The sequence below is a fragment of the Chlorocebus sabaeus genome, chromosome 9 (assembly GCF_047675955.1).
Source record: "Chlorocebus sabaeus isolate Y175 chromosome 9, mChlSab1.0.hap1, whole genome shotgun sequence".
NCBI lineage: Eukaryota > Metazoa > Chordata > Mammalia > Primates > Cercopithecidae > Chlorocebus > Chlorocebus sabaeus.
Window position 1 is genome coordinate 10,845,361 of NC_132912.1, and position 17,497 is coordinate 10,862,857.

Sequence of the window (17,497 nt, forward strand, 5' to 3'; positions counted from 1 at the left end):
TGCTTAGCTAAAAAATAAAAAAAACGTTCCATGTAGTAAATGGATTTCAGTAAACATCTGACCCAAACAACTGGTGAATGTTCTAGATCTTACCATCAAAGTAAAACAGATTAAGAGATTTCCATAATAATCCTCTGACATTAAGTCTGTAGACAGAATTTCTGTGACAGAAGAAGGGCTAGAATTTTCTTCTTTATCTCTCATTCAGTTCATATGGTAAAATAGAAGGTAGCCAACAGGTATCAGAATCCTCAAGGTAATATGGGCCAACCCGAGTAAAATCTTATTTGTGTAGATGTAGTAGAAATCAAAAATCAATTAATGCAGCAATATTATTTTACTCTGATGGGGAACAGCATGTCTTCCACAAGTAAATTTCACTTCTGCATTCACTGTAGGTCAGTGACCACAATGAGAAATTTACAAGAGCAAATGACACAAAATTAATCTCAGCTAGTTGTTACACATTGCTTCACCGTTTTTCTTAAAGAACAATTTTTTAAAAATTACATGTTAGCATAGAGCATGTTTCACAAATTAGAGGACTTTGCTTCATGACTTCTATTTTCTTCATATTTAGGTCTACAGAGCTACACAAAGGAGTGATCCGGCCCATCAGGTAAGAGCTTGCTTCTTGCACAGACATAAGGTGTTCCGTTTGAAGAGTACCTGCTAGACAAGTACTGAGGTTGGTTGATTTGCTTGGCTTTAATTTTCTGCTTTTTGTCGTTCCTGGAATATAAACATTTCTGTTGTTTTTCTTTGCATTGTTTTTTTCTTCTGGATTCAGTTTACCGTTGAATCTGATCCATTGTCTCTTTGGATCACGTTTACATAACAGCCTACCTGTGGTTGGATATCAGCATTCCTGGATGACTGTTTGATTGCATATTTCTGTATTACGATTGCTCTTGTTCTATTGCTAGGTGTTTTCTTGTATTTCCCCCAAAATGTCGGCTTCTTTGTAAAAAGTCTTTTGAATAACAGTTATCAGGAGACTGTTCAGAAACTGAATTCTATGGGTCTATTTTGAGAATGGAAGCAGTCTGCTGTATATGGACTCCATCACTCCTGGATTGACAACATGGCCCAGCAAGCCCCCAGTGCTACACTCACAGCATGCAGCAAGACCCTGTGAAAAGAGATCACACTTGCTTTGTCTTTTCTCTAATTTCGAGTATCAAAATAGCACCCAAATTTAAGAGAATAATCAGTTTGCCCTCTTAAATAATTTAACACAAGACATTTTCCCTACTATAGTATTTCAATATCCAGGGGCAAGAAGACTTTTGAACAGCATAAAGGCAGCCAGAAGATACACGGAAACTGATCATCCATTTTCAGAACATTCTCACAGAAAGTCTGTTCAGAAGTTATTTTCCTCCTCCACTTCGGTTTTTAAATGTCATTGCAATTGAATGTTGAGCACTGCAAAATCCAGGGCATTGTTACTGATAAATAACTCCTATTAATAGCGATTTCATTCATTGGAGCTTTTAATCCATTTTGGTTTTGTTGATTTTCGTGCTTGTGTTTTCCATTCTTTTCAATACAGTCCATCTTTCTGTTTCTTTTCAGTGTTTTAATCCAATTACCAGCCCCATAAACACGTATTTGCCACATCTACAGTAGGTGCACTGAGCTGTGAGAGGAAGTGATTTCTTGATTACAGACAGGCTCATTTTCAAGGGGCAAGAGGAATAACATGCAGTGAACTGAATAAAAGAATAATGGAAAATACCTTGTTAGGTGACATATGGCACAGTTTTAGAGCACAGATGGGAAAGAAAAAGTTACTTAATCCTAAAACGCATATGCATTGCATGGATAGCAGTTGTAATGTAGATCATATACAATGGACTTGGTTATGAAAGGAAAAAAACCTTACAGTTTCATTGCTCAAGAGTGTTCATTAATATTAGGATTAGCCTCTCTAACTGAGAAGGTGACAAAAAGCAATTTAGATTCTTTAAAACCCTAGAGTTTTGTCAACAGGAGGACCAAAGGCAAAAGTCGTCAGGTAAGAGGGTCCCCAGGATCTCTGGATTTTCTATTTCTTCTCCTTTTCCTCTTTACTGATTCTCTTTCATTCCACTCCTTTTCAGAATTTCTACCTGTAGGGACCCCTACTCCCCACAACACACAAAACAATCACACATACTTCCTGTACCTTTAGTTATTATTAATAACACCTTGGGGAATTACCTATGTTACAACTTTTACAGATCACAGGGATTCCTACCTCCGGATGAAGGGATGAAGCATGGATGATGGAGGACCGTGGTTATTTCAGTAGGAGTCAACAGATGGGCAGACATTCTAGGGAGTAATAGGACCTTCACAAATCCTCTAGAATCATCATCAGATTGCACCATGAATTGCATTGTTCCTCTATCAGTGTGCAAGTTGACATACGATTATCTAATTGTAGTCAGAGCCCGAACAAAGTGAGTTTGGAAACCAGATATTGCTGGTTTCCCTTCTTCCAGGCATTTGAAATGACTTTGGGGGAGGGGTCAGGTTATGGAAAATGATTTCCATTGCCAGAAGGTTCAGTAAAACAAAGTTTAAAAAGTAATAAATAGTGAGCCAGACACAGTGGCTCATGCCTGTAATCCCAGGACTTTGAGAGGTCAAGGCGGGTGAATAGCTTGAGTCCAGGAATTCAAGACCTAGCCTTGGCAACATTATGTGACCCCCATGTTTACAAAACATAAACAAAATTAGCTGAGCATGAGGCATGTGCCTGTGGTCCCAGCTACTCAGGAGGCTAAGGTGGGAGGATCGCCTGAGTCCAGGAGGTTGAGCCTGCAGTGAGCCGAGATTACATGACTGCACTCCAACCTGGGTGACAGAGCAAGACCCTGTCTCAAAACAAACAAACAAACAAACAAAAATAGCAATAAGAGGTTTGTCAAATTAGGACAGCTCCCATCCCAAGAATCGAACATCCTATTTTGAAGCTCCTAAATCTGAAAAACAGGTGCACAGTCAACAAGGTTTTCAGAAAACCCTGCAGGCACATCCTATTCACAGCACTCGGAGCTAGTTCATTGAGCCTTTAAGCATTGAGAGTTAAGATTTCCCACATCTCAGTGGATTCTCTTTGGTTGGAGCAAAACCAACAAAGACAGGAGGCTAAGTACAAACAATCACCGGAGACCAAAATATCAATTTCTTAGGCGTAATGAAGGGCTTCAAAGGGTTGTCAGGGCAAGTTAAGTGCAGTGGTAAGAAAGCAGGTAAACCCTATGCTTATTCTGTGCATGGTGTGGTTTTGATGATCCTCTAGGAATCAGGAGGCCAGAAGTATACAGAGTGGCTCAGAGTTTGGTCTTTCTCTTCTTGGAGGCCAAAAGGAACTAGACCGTCAATCTGCTTTCTAGTGGTTTTATGCAGCAACATTCAACTGTACTTAGTGACACAGCTTTACCCATTTCTTTCCATTCTTTAGGCAAACATTAAATCGTAAAACTTTCCACAGTACTTAAGAGACATTTAGCTGCCAAATGATGAATCAAATGTGTGATTTAAACACTGAAATTCAAAGTTTAATGTCACTTTTATCATTTCATTTTATTATATACTGTAAAATACAGAGCTGTAACCTATAATGACAATGGCAGTTCTGTAGATTCACTTCTAATACTACCAGAATGTATTTTAGACAGATTGCGAAGTCCATACACGACTAACACACAGGGCTTTTGACTTTGGTATCGGAAGTTTTATATGGTGTCTCAAAGGTCAAGCCCTAAAAATTCAGGAGATGTTCTTTTGAATTCCACCTTAATATGAGGCTGATTTTATAGCCCAGGGCTTCTACTGAGAAAGAAGCCAGTTCTTTCTTTGCTGTGGGTTGAGACAAGTGTGAAAGAGTCTGTTTTCTAAGTAGACCACAGCCACTTTCATGAGCTAAATAAAGAGAAGAAACACACATAAGACTGTCAGTAGGGGGAAACTGACATTTAGAAGGTGTCTAATCTAGTTTGGTTTTCTGCATTGATCAAATTCACCAAATAACTGTTTCCTAATCCTCTTCCTTTATCTGAAGAGCCAGGGGAAAGAGGCCAGTTCAGAATGGTCATGGTGGCCTGGGAGTGGCTTGCCCTCTTTGATCTTTCATTGAGGGTAATCACAGCTACGCAACCTGCAGCTAATTTTTCAGTACCGTGCTGCTTAACATGACATGACATTTTATTTACAATTCAACAGTGTCAACATGGTGGTAATAATGTGAGAAGATTATTTCGTTGTTGGCAAATAGATCCTTTCAATTGGTTGGTAAAATTGGGAGAGTGTTGATAGGATTGCAGATTACCTGGGGAAAATGTTTGAAGTTATAACCTTGGAAGTCTAAACCAGGTAGCTTTACCTGGAAACTTAACTGCTAAAATCTTTAATTTTCTGTGGGTTTGGGTTTTTGGACATTTTTTCGGGGGGTTGTGTTGTTTTTTTGTTTTTGTTTTTGTTTTGTTTTGTTTTTTTGGCAATCTCTTTTTAACTTGTTTTTTTTCCAGTCAAACTGGGCAAAGTCTCCATTACATTGGCAGGGTTGTGATCATCGCATCCCTGAGATCTTCCCTTCTGGAGCAGTGATATTGTTTGGCTTTGTGTCCCCACCCAAATCTCACCTTGAGTTGTAATAATCCCCAGGTGTCAAGGGTGGGACCAGGTGGACATAACTGGATCACAGGATAGTTTCCCCTATACTGTCCTTATGATAGTGAGTGAGTTTTCACGAGATCTTATGGTTTTGTAAAGGGCTCCCCTCTTTACTTGCTTCTTGCTTCTCTTGCCGCCATGTATGACATGCCTATTTCACCTTCCGCCATGATTATAAGTTTCCTGAGGCCTCCCTAGCCATTTGGAACTGTGAGTAAATTAAACATCTTTTCTTTATAAATTACCCAGTCTCAGATGTGTCTTCACAGCAGCATGAAAATAGACTGCTACAAGCAGGAAGTCAGATTTCTGCTACAAAAGACTCATTCCACTCTACTGGGTTGACTGGTCTCATGCCCAGTCTTACCTTGTTATATGTGGAACTCTGAGTCTGCCCTGGTCCCACCTTCTTGATGAAGTCTTGCATAGTGGTTTTCCTACCTAAATTCCTGATCTCTGGCCATTGTATGCTCCCTAACCCTCGTTTCAGGAACCAGCAGCACACGTTCGTTACCTGTTTCTATTCTGCTTTTCTATGCCCATGAAAACACCCTACACTTAAACTGTGGGGCTGGTTTTTTATTTCAGTATTTCACCAAGGAGTCCCTTGTGGAAGTGCTACACAGATGGGCACATGCAAAGTGCTGATACAGTGGACCTAAATTGTTTTTAATGGATACCGGTCACCTCTGCCCAAACGGACTGCCATAGAAATACTAAAGGTTAACTTTCCTCCACCTCAGATTTGCTACTGACATTAACAGAACTCACTTGAGAGATGAATTTGCTCTTTAAAAATTTATTTCCTATGCATTTTCTCTTCCTGTAAATGGGAACCTGGGATCTCATAAAACTGAATTAAAATTATCAAATACTATTGAACCAACCTAATGAAAATTTTAACCAAAAGACATCGTAAATTAGGTATGTTCTATGCTGAGAACACAAGCCTTTGAAAAGTAGGTATTGTTCTTATGTAAACTCATGAATGGAGACTTCCTTGAATAAATTACTTCTTAATAACATCAGAGAGTCATTGGCTGGGTAAATATTTCCCTGGGGCACTCACTGAGATTCCTGAATTTAAATGTTCAATAGAACTTCATATTTGTCACCTTTACTAACGAGTTTTTCTTTATGAAATCATTATTAGCGTGAAAAAGTTAAATTTTGTATCTAATTTCTAGAATTAATGCTGTTTAAAAGACCTCAAGGGGTTGAAAGTTTTCTTGCTGGGATGCAACATTTACATAATTTCTATTGCCCCGACGTTTACACTCTCCTACCCACTGTCAATTTGCTACCTGAGGCACGAGAAAGAAAAATGATCAGAACAGCCAGAGTGTCTGGGAATTTCTGCAAATAGGAACAATGAATCTTCTCAAAAGAGCAGATAGCAAAATGATGTCTCCTAGTCTAACTTGTGATTCAAACATACAAAGCCTTACCATTGTTCTTTCTACAGTACAGACTCGCAGCAAGGGCTACTACTGCTGCTACATTTACGGTATTCGTGAACAAGTTTATCACCATGGTTAAACAATTCCCCAAGTTACAAGAAATCTGTTTTGTTATAGTCAGTCTGGAGTTTTTATTTTTGAATTTAGGATTTTACCTGCATTTCTTTCATTTGAACATGACAGCAGATGGACTACGTTCTCTCTTATCAAAGCAAGAACTGTAGGTCCTGTAACTGCAGCTTGAAGCTATCAGTATATCTCACATTGCAGAACACTTTAAGGTAGGAGATACAGTGCTTGTTTATAAACAGATCTGGACTGCTTTTCCACATAGGGGATAGTGAAACAACGCTATGACATTTCCAAGATGCCACTGCCTTGACCACAGTCAGAAAGAAAGATGCTAACAAATTATAACCACTGCCTTCCAGTGCTTCCCAGACCCGACCCAGCCTCCTCCAGTTTGTTTGTTTAACTAGACTCCCAGATTGATAGGTATCATTATGCACAACAGAGTAAGGCAATTGAATAGCTGATGCATGTCCAGTACAGAGACAGTCCTGGGTACAACAGAGGGACCTCAATGTATTACTCCTTGATCACCAGTTATTCATGGCACCTTTATAATATTTACAGTATTTAGCATCCCTAAGAATTGAACCAATACTGTAAACCAATTCGTGATGATATGATTGGTTGTATGAAAATAAATTGTACCAGCCACTTGTTTTTTTGGCTGGGCTCAGTGGCTCATGCCTGTGATCCAAACACTTTGAGACAAGAGTGTCACTTGAAGCCAGGAGTTTGAGGCCAGCCTGAGCAACAAACCAAACCCTGTGTATACCAAAAAAAATATTAATTAATTAGTTGGGTGTGGTGATGCATGCCTGTAGTCCCAGCTACTCAGGAGGCTGAGGCAGGAGAATGGCGTGAACCCGGGAGGCGGAGCTTGCAGTGAGCTGAGATCCGGCCACTGCACTCCAGCCTGGGTGACAGAGCAAGACTCCGTCTCAAATAAAAAACAAAACAAACAAAAAAAAAGTAGTTAAATTTAAATTTTAAAGAAGAAAAAAGGTACCATTTCTGAGTACCATAATTTTTGTTACCTTTTATATTAGTCCATCCTCACACTGCTCTAAAGAACTACCTGAGACTGGGTAACTTGTGAAGAAAAGAGGTTTAATTGGCTCACAGCTGCACAGGCTCAACAGGAAGCATTACTGGGAGACCTCAGGAAACTGACAATCATGGTAGAGGGGGAGGGGGAAGCAAGGACCTTCTTCATATGGTGATAGAAGAGAGAAAGAGTGAAGAGGGAAGTGCCACACACTTCTAAACCCTCAGATCTTGTGAGGACTCACTCACTATCATGAGAACAGCAAGGGGGAAAATCTGCCCCCATGATCCAATCACCTCCACCAGGTCCCTCCTCCAATACTGAGGATTACAAATCAACATGAGATTTGGGCGGGGACACAGCGCTATACTATATCACCTTTGCAGTGTATCAGATTAAAAAGCACCTTTCACAAAATCATAACATGAAAAATGAAAACTAGTATTTGAATATACTTCATAGCATTGTGAAATACTTTCAACCTGCAGGCTAAAGACATGAACAGGAGTTACTCATGGATAGTTTATGACAATGAATTTACTCCTAAGCTAACACCAGAAAAGGTATTCAAATCACAGGAACCAAAGCAGATTCACTGAAGAACCTGGATTAGCAAATAACTGAGAGTGTACACCAACCTCCTCAAACAAAGCACTCTATTCAGCCAAGGAATTTCAATAGACTTGAAAGTTCATTCCACATTATGCAACAAATTTAATGAAATATATACATGTGAACAAAATTCTATATCTGTACATAACATGTTCCTATTGAATTTCAGTAGCAATCAAACATGAAATCCCATAGAAGGTATTTCATTCAACAAGTATAGGTGGAGGACATTCCAAGCGCCAGTCAGATCTACATGCAGAGACTCCAGTGGCAGGTTTCAGGATATACAAGATTGAGAATGAGGTTAAAATGATGACCATCTCTGTGGAACATAAGCTGTAATGTCCATATATGGGTGCTAGAAGCTATAGTCTCCAGTAATACTGTTTCTCTTTGTATCACTTTTCTGAATTCTGACCCCTCTCCTCTTCTTCATTGGCTTCCAAGACTATATAGGTTTCCTCCTTGCCAGAAGATTCTCTACCTCACATTAGAAATTCCCAGTACTTTGCACCTTTCTCTTTGTGACTGGTTCATTATGATGCCTGAATTGCAGGTGTTACCCTCTGTCGTATGATGTTCTCCAGACTGCAGCTTCCTTGAGTTAAAGGATTGAGTTTGCTTGAGCAAATCAAGCATGTTTCCTAGTCTATCAGCCTAGATGATTAAGATTGTCTGTACATCTTACTAAGCGTTATCTTGTGTATGTGTGTGTATGCACAAACATAGATTAAAATAATACACTGTGTATGATACAGTGAGTGCTAAAATAAAAGTAGAGAATGAAGGCAAAAATGCCTACCACTCCCATCAAGCATCCCATCAGTACACAATGGTTGACAACATGCAGGACCAGAAGACAGACCACCTGCAGGCAAAATACCAGCTCATGGTGCACGCCTATAATCTCGGCACTTTGGGAGACTGAGGTGGGCAGATCACTTGAGGTCAGGGGTTCAAGAACAGCGTGGCCATGGTGGTGAAATCCCATCTCTACTAAAAATACAAAAATTAGCTGAGTGTGGTGGTGCACGCCTATAATGCCAGCTACTCAGGCGGTTGAGGCAGGAGAATCACTTGAACCAGGGAGGCAGAGGTTACAGTGAGCCAAGATCATGCCACTGCACTCCAGCATGGGTTACCGTGAGACTTTGTCTCACAAAAACAAACAAATACCAGCTCAACCTCCTTCAAGCTGTATGTCCTTGAGGAACTTATTTTTCTTTCATTGTCTCAGTTTTCGTTTCAGAGAAATGGGAAATCACCATATTCCTAGGATTATGATGATTTTTAAGGTACATGTTTAAGGATTAGAAAAAAAACATATGGTTAAGATGTTTGGTATCCTAATTAACACATGTTATTATGATGATGTCCTGCCTTAGAAGGAGACAAAAAAAAAGTAGGTGTCCACCCATAGCAAACATCTGACCTGAGTTTGGGGTATGTTGAGCATAAAGCCTGAATACAGAGGGTAATAAATGAGAAGATGGAGACATTAACAAGGCCGGACGTTTGCAATGGGACAGATAAATGGAGAATTAGTGATACGTTACCAAAGCAGCTCTTGAATGACAAGCTGTCCATTGTCAATAAGGAGGGCCCCAGAAAACCCAGCTCATGAAGTAGGCACCAAAGCATTGCTTAAGGCCAGTGTGTAAATTGGAAGCTGGACGGAGACCAGTCTGTGGGCATCGGTACGGTTGATATCTTAGTCTGTTTCGGCTGCTATAACAAAATACGCTAGACTCAGGGTCTCCTAAGCAACAGAAATTGATTGCTCACAGTTCTTGAGGCTGGGAAGTCTGAGGTCAAGACACTAGCAGATGCGGCACCTGGTGAGGAACCTCTTTCAGGTTGCAGACCCCCAATCAGTAGCTGCATCCTCACTTGGCAAAAGGATGCTAGCTCTCTCAGGTTTCTTTTATAAAGACATGAATCTCATTCTTGAGGGCCTCACCCTCATGACCTCATCACATTCCAAAGGATCCACCCCCCAATACCATCACCTTGGATATTAGGTTTTTGGTTTGGTTTGGTTTGGTTTGGTTTGAGACAGGGTCTTGCTCTGTCACCCAGGCTGGAGTCCAGTGGTACAATTAGATTTTGGCTCACTGCAGCCTGCATCTCCTGGCTTCAGGGAATTCTCCCACCTCAGCCTCCTGGGTAGCTGGGATTACAGGTGCGTGCCACCATGCCCAGCTAATTTTTGTATTTTTGTATTTTTAGTAGAGACGGAGTTTCACCACCTTTGGCCAGGCTGGTCTCGAACTCCTGACCTCAGGTGATCCACCTACTTCAGCCTCCCAAAGAAGAATATGTTTTAACATATAAATTGGGGGGTGGGGCACACACCTTCAGACCTTAGCAGTTGGTGTATGATAACATCAAGCCCTATCTAAATAGCAGTCAGCTTGTTTCATAGATCCTAAAAACGTATCCAATATGACAGTAAATCTATGACAGAATATTCAATTTCACTATAAAATGGCTCCAGGAAAAGATCTGAAGCCAATGGAATTGATTAATTGAGCTCAGATTGGTAGAACAGTCCCATAAATCAGGTGGCTCCGGTGACTTTATACAGACGAACTGACTTTGATCTCCACTTTGATTCCTTCATCTAGAACAAGTAAATAACAAAACCAACATCTCTCGGGATGCAGGGAGGATTAATAAGAAAGACAAAACCTATGAAAGTGCTTAGCAAAGTATTTGATATACATATGTAACATTCTTTTCTTTGCTCTTCCTAATTTCATCTACAAAATTACATACCCATGTGTTTTCAGAATAATTCATCCAAGCCACAGACCAGCTGCCTTCTCAGTAAACTGCAGGTCTGGGTGAGGTGTGTATTTAATAGCTTGCTTGTGCAACCAACATGTTTTGGTCTCAGCTACTTCCCGGCTGACTTCTGCTTTATCCTCTCTCACTTTACAGAAAAGTCAGCAACGAAAGACTTCTCATAGCGGTCATCGATTTGTTATCACAAACAAATCGTGAAAGACAGTACAAAAATTAAAGACCCATCTTTACATGCCAACACAAAAGGAAGGGTGTCTAGAGGCAGTCTTTTCAAAACCACCCACACACTGTCATCACCATCTTAATCATCACTCTTGATTATAAAATTAGTAATGAATTTCTGTCTTTGAAACTAGCTTGCAGTGTGGCTTTAGGTAAATATATAATATACTCGTAAATGTGTACATATAATACATAATTATATAATATACTAGTAAATTAGTGTATATAAAAATACTTGTATAATATATAGTAACCATATACTAGTGTATGTTACCTATGTATATTTATATAACATATATATTTGAATTTTCTCACAATAAAATACCTCAGCTTCCTCACAGAATTTTTTTTGATGAACAAGTATAATAGTAGATGCAAAAGGTGCTTTAAAAAATGAAATATTTCCCCAATTCTGTGAATTCATATCTGTATATATACACATACATATCAAATTTACAAAAGAAAATAATACATGTTTTTGAGGACACCTCTAAGTTACTTTCTTTCTGATAGTAAAGTAACAATCATGACAGTAATCATTCAATCAGGATTTCAATATAATCTGTGGGTCCCATAAGGACTTCTTTTTGTGCTTCCTGGGTCTGGCAGGTGGTAGAGATGGGGATATCAATGGTGAGGAATTCATATGCCGTTTTTGTCCTTGTAGAGATGGATACTTAGACAGTTAGCAAATTATTGCAAATTGTCTCAGCACTGTATAGATAAGAACAGAGCAAATAAGCTCTCATGAAAGCATTCCAGGAGGAAGTGACATTTGATCTGTCTGCATGGTGATTTGCAGTTATCTAGGCAGACAGATAGTGCGGGGGAATCGGGAGGAGGTGACTGGTGAGGAGGCACCTCCCAGACAGAGGGGGTTGCCTGACTGCAGATGGCTTGTACATTTGAGGAACTGAAAGAAGACTGGAAAAGTGAGAGAGGCCCGGATTGCCAGAGAAGGCTGGACTTTGTTGGGGCCTTGCTGATCATTGTAAAGATTTCGGTCTTTCAGAGCCATGAAACGACTTCTGGCTTTTCAGTTGGAGTGAAGGGATTTGTGTTTCCTGAATGGTGTCTCTGGTGGCCTGTTGGGAAGAATAGAACAGCGTCGTCGTAGTTTCCAGTTCTCACAGCCTTTTCCCTCCATCTTCATGGAGACTGCTCTGATCTGTGTAGCAGCCGCAGAGGCCCAGATACTGAAATGCTGGTATTTCAGCGTTTCCGGAAAAAGCCTCGCCTCCACCTTAAGCTGAGAATTTCACCCCCACTAGGTAGCTGGAATTCCCAGACAAAAGGTTTACCCCTTTGCATTTCAGCCTCGTCCTTGTTCAAATGCTAAAAACATGCTGAGAAGGAACACAGAAACTCTGTGCGTGCATTGCACCTCGATATGGATAAATCACTGAATCGTTGCCTGGGAAGAGGTTTTATTCAGGACGAGGCGGAATGAGAGACCCAATGCAGGAAGGCTGATTAGGAACATGAGCAAGCCCAGGGAAGAGGGAAAAGAAGAAAGGGAGGCCTGAGGCTGGGTTCACAGACTCTGCAGTTCATTCCAGTCACTTCCTTTTGGGAGAACTGTTTGCATGCAGCCTCTGAAGGAGTGAAGGATGCGCCATCCCAAAATACACCAGATGGTTATATTGATTATTTTGAGTTGACCGCCTTCTAGAAGTTGTAGATATGCAGGAAGGACCCGTCTCTTCCTGCATGCAGTATAGCTTAAAGATTCCTCTGGGAGGGGCCTCATACCTGTACCAAGGCGAGAAAACAACCCTCATCACCAGAGACTGAGCACTGGGGCCTCCAATGGACCTGAATTAATAGACTTCTCAAAGTAACGCTTACTTCTATTACTTTCACACTCCCTGCTCCCATATATCTCCTAGTGACTCCTGTAGAAATTGACTGCCCCTAGCCACATATTCTTTGTCCCATAATTTCTGCTCAAATTGATCATTCTTTGCCTAAAGAGTATAAAAGCAACTTCCTTTGGCTACTTCTTCATCTCTCTCTCTTGAGAAGATCTCTATGTATGTGTAAAGCTAATACAATTTATATGCTTCTTTCTCGTTCATCAGCCTGGTGTCAGTTTGGTTACTAGTTTCAGCCAAAGGGCTCGCATAAGAGTTTCAGGGAGATTGGAGGTGACCTCTGACTCTCCTACACCTCCATCTACCAAGTTCTGGCTTTATCTTTTATTCTGCTGCACTTCAACTCAAGGACCCAACCTTGATGTCTCTCTCTGTCCCACTATAATAAGTATGAACAATAAAACCTGATTTATCAGTGACCCTCGGGTATGGCAACTCACAACAACTCAAGGTGGAATTTGCATTTCTGCTGGAATAAAACATCATGCATGCCCAGCCAGAGACAATGGCAGGAGGCTGCAGGGAGCTTGGAGAAAGGAGGACATCTTCCCCGAGTCCTGAGCCTAGGCAGAGGCTAATGTTTTCCCAACCTGCTCAGAAGGATTAGACAGACAAAACACAGAAAGAGATGCAAATATTTCCAGGAACTAGGACAAGTATGAGCTCAGCTCCAAATGTCAATTACTGGAAATCTCCAGAGCCTGGTTAAAAATAGATATGCAGGTTTCTTTGTTCACTTGTCAGAAAGGGTCATCCCATCACATCAAATTTCCATCACTCTCTTATCACCCAATAGCTGAGTTGTCAACCATTTGCAACTGTGAGTCTTGGTTACATTGCTGTCACAGGGTCCAAATTAGCACACGTCCTTTCCACTTTATCCAAATACCCCGGGCTCCAGGTTTCACAGGAAGTGCATGGAGAGGCTCATGAACATAATATGTGTAAGCATTACTATAACCAGGCTGTCGTTGTTGTTGTTTTTCAAATGCCTCTGTATGTTTGTGCAAAGACACAAGAAAGGATGGAAGCAGAGACCAGTGACAAATCGCCCATAAGCAAGATGGGTAACCAAGAGGTAGTGCAGGGTGCGGCTGGGGAGAACCACATCCCATTTTCCATTTCTGCTGTTACCTCGCTTAGAGACCGTGAGAAAGTCCCTCGTGCTGCAGTTTTCCTCTTCCCTGTAGTGAGACAAATCCCTAACTACCCACCTTTGCCCAAGAAATACTGTACAAATGAATTAGATTTAGTATGAATGTCTCATGAACTTCTCTTGCAAAAAGTGCTTAAATTTGCAGTCAACTCCAAATTAGACTTGGTAATTGAAGGAGCAGCAGTACCGATATTCCCAAATAACAGACAATCTAAAAGTCATTTTGACTTGATTCTGGTATGCAGTGTCTGATTTTGGAGGGGAGCAGCGGATTTGCTTCCCTAATTAGTTTTAGCTTAAGCTGGTATTAAACTTATATTCTATTCCATTCCGTGAGCCCTGCCTGGCTTGAAACAAAAAGAGGAGGAACAGGAAGGAGAGGGCCAAAATGTAAATGTTACCACTAAAAATGGGGAGAAGGGGGAAACAGTCACAGAACAAATGATTTACAAAATCTCAATCAATCTAGATTTAACTCTAGAGAGAGGAAGGTATGCTGAACTTCTGGTGCTACACGTACCTTCTTTCTTTTGGCTAGAGATTTCCTTTTCACTTGACTGGCCCCTTTATGTCTCTGACTTATAAGCTTTGAAATTTAACCTTGCTAAAGAACTCCTCCCAGCCCGCCAGTCCAAATAAATCACTGTAGTTGTGTCAACGTTTGGGCCACCTTAACCAAGCTTTTTACATCTCTACAGTAATTTCTCCCACAAATAAACAAGGATTTTAAGAATTCGCTGTCTCTCTAAAAACTATTGAAGACCCATTTTGGGTAACAAAATTTTATTAGAACTCAGGTGGACTTTTGAGATGGAGTCTCGCTCTGTTGCTTGGACTGGAGTGCCGTGGCACAATCTTGGCTCGCTGCAACCTCCGTCTCCCAGGTTTAAGTGATTCTCCTGCCTCAGCCTCCTGAGTAGCTGGGATTACAGGTGCCCGCCAACTAGGCCCAGCTAATTTTTTGTATTTTTAGTAGAGACGGGTTTTTGCCATGTTGGCCATGCTGGTCTCGAACTCCTGACCTTGTGGTTCACCCACCTAGGCCTCCCAAAGTGCTGGGATTACAGGCATAAGCCACCGTGCCAACCCCTTTTTAAAAATACAACAGTTTTATTTCTCTGGCCCTTTATTTACGTTTTTTTCCCCCAAAATAGCTACAAAAGCAGAGATCCTGCAGAACTGACTCTTTTAAAACCATTTACAGGGTTTACCCAAAGGGTCATCCCGTTCTCCTTGACAGCATCAGCAATTCCGTTATCTCCGCCAGACCCAACCCGACCTCTTCAGAACCTGCAGGCATTGGAAAGCAGCACCTTCTATTGCTCTGTCTTTGACCTACAGATTCTCTAAAATAAAAACTGACATTTTTAGTTCTTACCATGTGCGGCGAACTGTTCTTCTAAGCACTTCATATGTATTAATTCCTTTAGTTACAACTCTATAGAGAGTTGTAATTGTCTGCTTTTTACAGATGAGGAAACCCGAGTAGGGAGATATTAAATAAATTTCAGAATATGACTCAGCTAGTCCGTGTTTGTGTGAGAATTCGCAGCCAGGCATGCTGATTCCAGGGCACAGGTTTCTACTCCACACCTCCCTCTAAATGGTGCAGGCCTGACTTAACCAACAGTGAGACTGTCTTTCTATCCTGCCCAGGATCCAGATAGATCCTCCCCACTGGGGCTCTACGAAGGATACAGGATATAATACTGAAGATTGAACCTGAAAACATAACCCTTTCAACTATCAATGGTCTCGCACTGGCTCTCAATCATCAATTAAAGCAGAATGTCTAGAGATGCGGAATGATGTTTTTAAATAGCTCCCTAGATGGTTCTAATGTACAGCTAGGGTTGAGAACCATCCATCAACATGAGTAGAAGGGAGAGGAGGAGAAGAGAATATAAAATGATGGGTAATAATAAAAATCGAGGTACATTACATTCTGAATCCCAACATTACCCCTGAGTATGAATCCCATTCAGCACACAAAAATGTGTAGCATTTTCTCAGACAAGGGAGAATTGCATGCAACTAAGTTAGACCTCCTTGTTTCCCGAAGGTAGGATCACAGAACCCTAATCAATACAGCAGTGTAGTAGGCTGGGATGCTAACTTGTAACAATCTCTTCTGCCTTGAAAGATCTGTGATTTTATAGACAAAATATTCCAATATTGCTGAATGGCAGCCATACAATGGATTAAAATATCCTTTTACCTCTGTTTTTTCACTTTGCATTGACGGTGGAACTTCTGTCATTCTCACTTCAGTACTCTGTAAGCCAGATAATTATTTGAAACCCCTGCAGTCCCAGTGCCATGTCTGAGCAAAGATTTAATGTCTGAGTCCTAGAGTGAGATTTCTGATTACCAAGACTTCATTATCTTTATGAAACAAGCGACAGTACACTGACTGATGTACAGGGAAGTTTTATCATAGACTGTTAAGTCTGAACGACCATTGTCAAAACAAATAGAGGAAGCATATTGTGTGATTTACCTTCCTTGATTTTTTTTCCCTGTCTGTTTGCATACCCACTCATCTGCAAGACTGTAAGTCACAATGGGACTCTCTGTCATTAGTCTGAATTAGGAAGTTTCTACTGTATTTTGGAAATCAAATTGAAGTCCTCAGGAGGTTGAAATGCTCGAAATTATCTAAATGATTTTCATTATTGTAGCTCAGATTTTTATTAAACATGTTACTGCTTTCCAGAAATAATGAACAGTAATATAATCATTAATAATCAAACATACATCAAGGGGTACTTCATTTCAAACTAAAAAATTAAAAGGCTGGTGATCAGCATCCCTGGCAGTGGAGTGGAGTCTCCCGTTTCGCTAGGAGACACATTAGCTGGGTAGTTAGGGCCTAGTTAACTCACAGGCAGGCACACTGCTTCCTCCCTCATCACGCTGTCTGAACATCTGTCTCCTACATCATATCTGTTCAGTCCTAGCACATGCTTCAACCATGGAAGTAGAAGTTTTCATTACATTCATAGTATTCAATAGCAAGAGAATGCCATCCCTGTTAAAATGCTCACCCACCCCAGCCGCAGAGCAGCCAAGCAGGAATGCAGGAGCTTATATAAGAATTTCTTTTTCTTTATTTTTTGGGTCGGGCATGGTGGCTCATGCCTGTAATCCAAACAAGTTGAGAAGCTAAGGTGGAAGGATCCCTTGAGGCCAGGAATTCAAGATCAGCCTGGGCAACATGGCGAGACCTGCTCTCTGCAGAAAATTTTAAAAGTAGCCAGAAGTGGTGGCACAAACCTGTAATCCTGGCTACTCGGGTGTCTGAGGTTGGAAGATCGCTTGAGCCCAGGTGTGTGAGGCTGCAGTGACCTGTGATCGTGCCACTGCACTCCAGCCTGGGCAACAGAGCTAGACCTTAACTCTAAAAGAAAAAAATAAGGAATTTTCTTCCCTCCTATTCATCCTACCCTACTTTTCTTCTAGACTATTCCACACATGAACGTAGTCACAAAATAAATTTGTGAAGCTCTCAAACTCTGTGCATGAGTCCCATTTTCTTCTTTCTTCCCCCTGTCTCAGAAGTCAGCCTCCTTTCCTATTGGAA

The 17,497-nt window shown here is 40.9% G+C and overlaps 1 protein-coding gene across 1 annotated transcript in view; it reads left to right on the forward strand.

The window, feature by feature from the left end:
* The window catches only part of CELF2 (CUGBP Elav-like family member 2), an 866,615-nt gene that overhangs the window by 215,205 nt on the left and 633,913 nt on the right, over positions 1 to 17,497 (forward strand). The window contains exon 2 of the mRNA XM_073018718.1: positions 581 to 619. The gene's annotated coding sequence lies outside the window, so the exon portion shown is untranslated. The remainder of the gene's footprint in view (positions 1 to 580; positions 620 to 17,497) is intronic.